At 37.5% G+C, this 8,447-nt stretch overlaps 1 protein-coding gene across 2 annotated transcripts in view; it reads left to right on the forward strand.

The window, feature by feature from the left end:
* The window catches only part of med30 (mediator complex subunit 30), a 41,628-nt gene that overhangs the window by 31,627 nt on the left and 1,554 nt on the right, over positions 1-8,447 (forward strand). The gene's annotated exons all lie outside the window — the stretch shown is intronic.

The raw sequence follows: 8,447 nt of genomic DNA on the forward strand, positions 1-8,447 counted from the left end.
GCGAGAGAAATGATGTGAGGATGGAGGTAAAATGAAAAGCATTATTATTATAAACTGCTTAATGAGCATCAATAATTTTATCAGTGCTATCATCAATCTGTTAAAATTAGGTCCATAGAAATTTCAAATCAATGTATTTGGATTTGAACAACTTTTTTTTCAATTAGGTTTGTGGATGACTGTAAAATTCTGACTGGCAAAACTAGAACCAAAAAGTGTACTGTACGTTGTACTTCTCTCCTCTCTACCCCTTTCCTCTCTTCTAATCCTCTCTCCTCACTCACAGACACTTACACTTGTAATTCCCAGCCACATCCACGGAGTCAAAGCTGCGATTTGAGTTGCCTGCGACAGGGCGGATTAGCAGAGGAATCCTGAGTGAAAGCACATTTATGCTCCACTTGCTACATTTCCTCCCTGCTCCCCACTCGCTCCCTTCGCATGCTTGTCATCAAAGTCGGCACATACTTGAATCTCATTCGTTGCTAAGCAGATGCTGCTATCTCAAATCTCTCCCTCTCATTTTCTGAACTGCTGTTCTTCAAAAAGCAACAGTGGGGTTCTTAATATTCACTGAAAGCTTTGTGGTCTTCTTTTTGATTTTGCATTAAATGGGGCAAATGCTGATAAATGATTGTATTCATCTTGTAATACCATTACAAGATTAGCTTTATTTTTCTGTACTGTATAATGGATCAACAAACCCTCCCCAATCAGCTTTAATGTGATGATAATACAACCGTATTAATTAATGAAGTGATGCCAATTATAAAGCTTGATAAGCATGGAGATTTGAGAAATCCCAAGTGTGAACAAATTACTAATTTAATGCACCAAGTGAATAATGACTTTCTAAAACCGCATTACTCAACAGAAATAGACTGTAAAATGAAAGCAGCCTTCAACTAGCCAAAAATGGAATGTTGTTCATATCAGTAATGTCTTAGATAGTTAGTCTTACTCCATAAATACAATGCATATCTATGATTTTGACTCAATGATGAAGTGGATCAGACAATGGTAGAACATAGAATCTGTTATCTTCTCTGCCAGTAACACATTCTGATAACTTCATAAACTCTGGACGATAAAGATGCAACTTGTACCCAATCATAGCTAACATGTTCTGTACATCGCAACGTCATCACTATTATTCGCAAGAATCTCTTTGCGTGTGTCTGGATTTAAAGCCTTCAAAAGAAACAAAGAATATTTTCAAGCCTTCTATTCTCTTAACATTTTCATATCAGGATATGCACCTCTGCTCAACTAAATGTCTATCTTTTTGCGGACGATTTGTCAACTTTTGTCAACAAAAGTTGTAAAAACCCAACCTTATTCACTAAGTTTTACCTTATTTATTAGAACTCAAAACAGATTTTTCTGTTGCCATTAACTCTTATTTATTTATATAGTTTTTTGTGTGGACTGCTTATTTAAAGAATACATTGGCCTTGTGTATTTGTGGTACCTCGAGATACGAGCTTAATGCGTTCCGGCTGAGCTCGTATGTCGATTTACTTGTAACTGAAACGAACATTTCCCATAGAAATGAACAAAAAAACAAATTAATTTGTTCCAACCCTCTGAAAAAACACCAAAAACAGGGTATTGGATTGGAAAAACATTTTTATTTGTTCTAATTCGCCATCTATTAACAAAGTAACAAATAACTAGTGGTTTAATAGTACTAAAATGTGTTTAATAGTACTAAAATTAGACAGATTTCGCAGAGGGGGGGTAGACTTATTGCACGGCAACGCGCTCGTAACATAACAAACAAATTTAAATTAACTTGGATTACGATGCAGACACACTCAAAAACAAATTTAATCTAACCTTACACTAAACTTAATTCTAATTTTGTTTTACATCTTTATACCTTTCTTCTCCTGGGTTGGCTCTATTTGCCCCGCCTCCACCCTGACTTTCAGATGCAACCTATCGAGGGTTGTTTGCTTTTGTCTTCCCTTCAAAATATTCCCGAAAATGATGCACACAAATGTCTTCACAATAGGATAACGCATGGCCACTTGCCAACGAGAAGTAGTATACTCCTTTCGTATTATCGAGCAAGCTCCGCCATTCTGCAATAACGGGGGGGAAAAACACTGAAAAAATGCAACGCTCCGCCCAGTGCTCGTAGAGACATTACACGAGGGAGTTGCGGGGAGAAAGACAGTGCCCATGATGTTCTTATGAGCAGCCTCTTGCGTCTGCTGTATGCTCGTATATCAAAATTTGTCTCGTATCTCAAGATAAATATTTGCTCAAAATTTTACTCGTATCTCAAATTGCGCGTATGTCAGGGCACTCGTATGTGGAGGTATTACTGTAGTTTATTTGTTTAACAGTCAGCAGCATCAATGGCATAGCCATTAAAAAACACAAGAAAGCTGGCATAAATATTACTGAAAGATGAAATGCCATTCTTCCAGTAGTATTTTACGCAAGCAAAAGTACGGTATTTGTATTCTGCTAATACCCTACTTTTGTATTTGTTAAAAATGCTGCTATGTTATGACACCAAAAGAGTGTGGAGATACATTATTAGTGTAAACACAGACGACAACATGTAAGCCTGCTCTAAAGTAGGCATAATGCGAGTTGTACTTATTAATGAGTACTCAAATGTAAGTGGTTGTGATCAAATTCTGTGGGAGAGAAAACTGGTATTTTAAATCAGCCAACGTGGTTGTGAAAGTCACTCTGGCATGAACAGCAAGCCCAAGCTAAACCCGTAGGCTTGACAGGGTTGGCACTAGACCATGAAACCTCTTAGCCAATGTGGCTAAACATGCATAAATATCACCTAACCACATTTGTGTGTAGTTAGCCACAACAACTTGTGTTTATCTGGCAATAAAATGGCCACAGTTAGCCATTTCTTACCACTGTCAATTTAATAAACTTGAATTAATGTAGGCACACATAAAACTACAATGTTATAAATTACAGGGGCTCATACGTGTTTTGTTTGCAAAGATTTCAGAATCCATCTTGAACGTGACTAGAGGTGGCAATGGTTGTATTTGAGGATGTTAGTTTTCATTGCATGTTACATATCTGAATATGTGCAACTGCGTGACCGGACGTTTCGTCGAAAGACGTTTGGTCGACCGGACGTTTGGTCGACCGGACGTTTGGTCGACCGGACGTTTGGTCGACCGGACGTTTGGTCGACCGGAAGTTTGGTCGACCGGACGTTTGGTCGACCGGATGTTTGGTCGACCGGACGTTTGGTCGAACGGACGTTTGGTCGAACGGACGTCCGGTCGACCAAATGTCCGGGAACCAAACGTCTTTCGACGAAACGTCCGAGTACCGTGCAACTGTAGTCACATTAAGCTTTTATTTTGAAGATTTAGGATGAATTTCTTCTCTTTCACATTCTCTTGAGCAAGGGCCTCTAAACTAGTCCACAAAGGGCCACATTGGGTTCAGGATTTCCTTCTGACCACAGAACTTTCACCAAATTTGAGTCATACAAGTGGAATCAGTTGAGTGGAGTCATTGTTGGGTATTTTAGCATAAACCTCATTGGTTAGCTGTCTGTGCTGGATCAGTTGGAACAAAAACCAGGACCCTTTGAAGACTAGTTTTGAGATAAGATAGGCTATTTTACTGGCCCTATTCAGATCATTTAAATGGGAATATTTAAAGAAGACACCTTACTGATCGGTGTAGCAAGACTAAAACTAAGAAGCTCAAAAGAAGATAAAATGGGAACAGCAAAATAAGCTGTTTTGCATTTGCAGAGATTTGGCAATTTTTTCATGAGCATAACCCACAGATTTCAGCCCTAGTGCTCATCTCACAAATGCTTGTTCTGTTCAACTGTGTCAATAAAAACTGACAAAGTAGAATGAACAGGCTTTCCCAAACTGTAAGCTTAATCGCCAAAAAGTATTGTCATAAAAATAATCTATTGAGCACAAACTGCAAAAAAATGATGTCATGCACTTGCAGTGTCACTGTACTCCTGCAGTGTCATATTGCTCATATATTATGGACTGATAAATATATCTATACATATTACTATTTCTGAGAATGTGTGTGTGCCTTAGTGTGTTTGTCCGTTAACATCGGAGAAAATTGAATCATATTGAATATATTAGGTGCAAGTTACAGTAATAAATTAATAATTAATAAAGGGAGTGGGTTGTTCAAAAACTAAAAGGTGTTCGTTGAACAGAACTTATCTTTTCTGTAAATTTTGTGTCAATCTGTCAAATGGCTTGGGAGCTATTGAACAAAATAGGTGCTAATAACAATAATAAATTAATCTATAATCCTTATAAAACGTGATTTATGGGTGTGTGAGTGTGTGTGTGTGTTTGTCAAAAAAATTCGCTATGTTTTTCCAAACTGCAGAGTTGATTTTTTTTATGGTGTCCAGAAACGGCTGTCGGATCCTAATAGACGAGTGATTGAATTTCTTCACCTTCTCTAAGTATGTAAACTCAATCTTTTATTTGTTAAGCAACCATTTTTCAAAAGAGGATTTTTTAATAGCGCAACAATTGTCTTTTGGTTCTAACCAAGCAGGTGGGATTGGCAAAGCCGGGCCCCCTGCTTGTAAATAAAACATTAAAAAATATCTTTTTTCCTTATGGAAAGTTTTTTTTTTTTTTAAATAAGAAGTCCCTTAAACTCACTAGAGAAAATACTCAATTCAGAGTACACAAACTCCTCAAGCCTGATGCCACAAGCTACCATTCTTAATGTGTAATAAAATAAATGTATCTGTCTCTCCACTCCACCGTATTTTTTTAACTGTACAGACGATCAGAATTTGTGGTGCGAATGAAAGACAATCTTTTTTTTTATTGATACTAAGTTCACGGCCACTTTGTTGCTTTGACTTGGAGTAATCCCAAAATCACAATTAGACTGACTTATTGCCTAGAGCTGTCTATATACTTCTTTGTGAGACATTACGTTTAAAGCAACATAAAAGTAAGTCTATGAGTTTTTTTTGTTTTCCAATGCGCGGCCTCTGAGGCATATGGTCTGATATTACAAGTATTCATCATTTGTTCATTACCTTATCTGTTTTGGTATCTGTAGGAGGAGAAACTTTTTTTTAAAACTTGTTCACAATGTAAGTAGAAGTGTTTCTGCGGATCGGTAAGCCTTCAACCATATTAAAAAGCTTAACTCTTTATCAATCATCTATTTCAAATAGAAATTATTGTCAGATTGTGAATAACGATTTTTAATCAAATGCAAATTTCGTGATTAGAGGTGTACTTTATATGTAAATTCTCTAATTCGTTCCACGGTCCTCACACAACTACCAACTAAACCCTTTAAAAATGGTTAAAGTGTCCCAATTTTGTATGAAATGTGAGGAAACACAAAAATTAAAATACTATAAGGATATTATTTATTAATGTCTTAAAATAAATAAAGCATATGAAAATGCCCCCTGCACTGCTGAAATAGTTCCCTCCGTGGCCGTTATTATCAGAGACGTAATATCCGTGTTTGTCCACCAGATGGCGGCAAGAGCCCGTTCTACCAAGGCAGAAAGCCGTCCACTTGTACTACATTTTAGACTTTTACTTGTGCCCTTATTGTGTGTGTGAAAATATTTGCTGCGTTGCATTTGTACGTTTTAATCCCTGAATGAGAGCGATGAAATTAGTGATGAAATTAGAGCAATGAAATGAGAGCCCAGTAGAGGGTAGCAATGTTCTAAAGTGAGAATTAATGCATCCGCGACAATAGTTTCCAAATAAAATAACGGATAAGGAAATGCGTTTACTTCTGGGGGATATTCGTAACTTGGATCTTTTTCGTATCTCGAGTCATTCCTTTGTATATAAGATAATTCGTAACCTGCAAATGCAAGAGGCATTCGTAAGTAGAGGTATGACTGTATGTCACTTTGCATCTCCATGACCAAGATTGACTTAAAACGTTTTTCTATCTAATATCTCAATTTTCAAATCACCAAGTCTTACTTTTACGTTTTTTAATGAACAGTGCCATTTTATTCTGTACAAGGCAGAACTGACAAAACACAACTACAACACCTTTTTACTTTATTTGTGTGGTAGTCATTGGCCACCGTTCCAAGGCTGCATATTAGAGACTGAGCCGAAGCCTTCTACAGATTGAAGAGACATCAAAATAGAGTTGTGCAGTCAGCTGTTGAAAGACAAGAAATGTGAGCGTGCAAAGACCATTTGATGGTCTTTTTGACACAGAAGAGGCTGTCAAGATCGCAATATTCTACCCTCTTTGTCGCATTGCAACCACAATACATCACGATACTTTCCCTGGCACTTCAGAGGTGAAAGATGGTTCCTTTACTTGAAGTTGCTGAAAAATATTTGTCACAATAGTACAGTAATACCTCAACATGCAAGTGCCCCGGCATATGAGCAATTTGAGATACGACTAATTTTTTTTGCAAATATTTATCTTGAGATACGAGACAAATTTTGATATACGAGCGGACGCGAGAAGCTGGTCATAAGAACATAATGGGCACTGTCTTTCCCGTCGCAACTCCCTCGTGTAATGTCACCGGGCAGAGCGTTGCAATTTTTTCAGTGTTCAGTGCAGAATGGCGGAGGAGCTTGCTTGATAATACGAGCGGAGTATATACTACTTCTCGTTGGCAAGTGGTTGTGCGTTATTCTAATGTGAAGACGTTTGTGTGCATCATTTTGGGAATATTTTTAAGGGAAGACAAAAGCAAACAACCCTCGATAGGTTGCATCTGAAAGTCAGGGTGGAGGCGGGGCAAATAGAGCCAACCCGGGAGAAGAAAGGTATAAATATTTAAAACAAAATTAGAATTAAGTTTAGTGTAAAGTTGGATTAAATTTATTTTTGAGTGTCTGCATCGTAATCCAAGTTCATTTAAATTTGTTTATGTTATGTTACGAGCGCGTTACCGTGCAAAAAGTCTCCTCCCCCCTCTATGTGAAATCCGTCTAATTTTAGTATTATTAAACAAATTTTAGTACTATTAAACCACTAGTTATTTGTTACTTTGTTAACAGATGGCGAATTAGAACAAGTAAAAATGTTTTTCCAATATCCTGTTTTTGGTGTTTTTTCAGAGGGTTGGAACAAATTAATTTGTTTTTAGTTAATTTCTATGGGAAACATTCGTTTGAGTTACGAGTAAATCGACGTACGAGCTCAGTCCCGGAACGCATTAAGCTCATATCTCGAGGTACCACTGTATTCTACAAATTTGCATATCACTAAACTTCCTCTAGTGATGATTTCCTGCTTCTGTTGTATTTTCACCCGTTGGAAATGTGGAATTTCATTTTATGTTATTGCATGTCCTTGACTAGATTGTTATATGGTGCAGGTACGAAATAAGGGAAATATATTTTCTCTAAAGTCAAATTGACCAGGTTGTGCTCGAAATTATCATTACAAGTTCACCTACCAGTATAGTATGTGCTTTCCCTTAAAAGCATTAGGAGGAAATGACACAGTGCTCTATTACCTGAAATTGCAAAGGCTTTGGATACAATCTCATTAATGCAGGGTAAATGGCCAAGTTATTTCAAGAGCTGCTCATCAGGGTAATGAGGCATATCATGTATAATACACTCATATAGCCGCACGTACACACTCGGCATGAAAGTGAAAGTCAAAGAGGGAGATAGCAAAGGGAATATCTAGGTACAAGCATTCAGTAAAAGCAGTGAGAGTCCTTTAGTACTTAGTTGAGAGTCTGGAAGGCCTTCAAATGTTCAACTCAGGATTATTTTCAAGGACAATCAGCTAAACAGTTGATATTAAGAAAGCTATGTGAAATCGATGGCTCCAAGACGTTATCTATAGTACAAAAATGGCCTGTAATTAGTCACGGCTAGAGGAGCATTGCAGAAAGACAAAGATGGATTTTATTTAATAGATTGCACTGCGAGATACCGTTAGCTGCTAAGAAACCAGCTATACATGTTTCAGTAATTAATTGTACATTTGACATGTAGGGAATGGCTGGTTCAACAGTTAAATTGAATGCAAAATAACTAGCCATGTAAGCATTTTTTTTAAATTATTTATGCCTCACACGATATTCTAGTCACATTTTTGTGATTTAAAAAAAAAACAGAAAATAGAATTGGCTCTTGCTCTTTGTTGCATACATTTGCATGCAAAATTGGTTAAACATTTACCATTTTTTAAGGGTTTATAGTGGCTAGTATTAAAGATTGCGGAGCAAATGATGCTAATTCAATGTAGAATTTCCCCCTACTTATGAAAAATACAAGAATATGAAAAAAACGTGACCAGATGTTTGGTTGCCGGACTTTTGGTTGCCGGACTTTTGGTCGCCGGACGTTTGGTCGCGGACGTTTGGTCGCGGACGTTTGGTCGCGGACGTTTGGTCGCGGACGTTTGGTCGCCCGGACCCAAACAACCGGCGACCAAACGTCCGGCGACCAAAAGTCCGGCGACAAAAC

The sequence above is a fragment of the Stigmatopora argus genome, chromosome 21, assembly GCF_051989625.1.
Source record: "Stigmatopora argus isolate UIUO_Sarg chromosome 21, RoL_Sarg_1.0, whole genome shotgun sequence".
Classification (NCBI taxonomy): domain Eukaryota; kingdom Metazoa; phylum Chordata; class Actinopteri; order Syngnathiformes; family Syngnathidae; genus Stigmatopora; species Stigmatopora argus.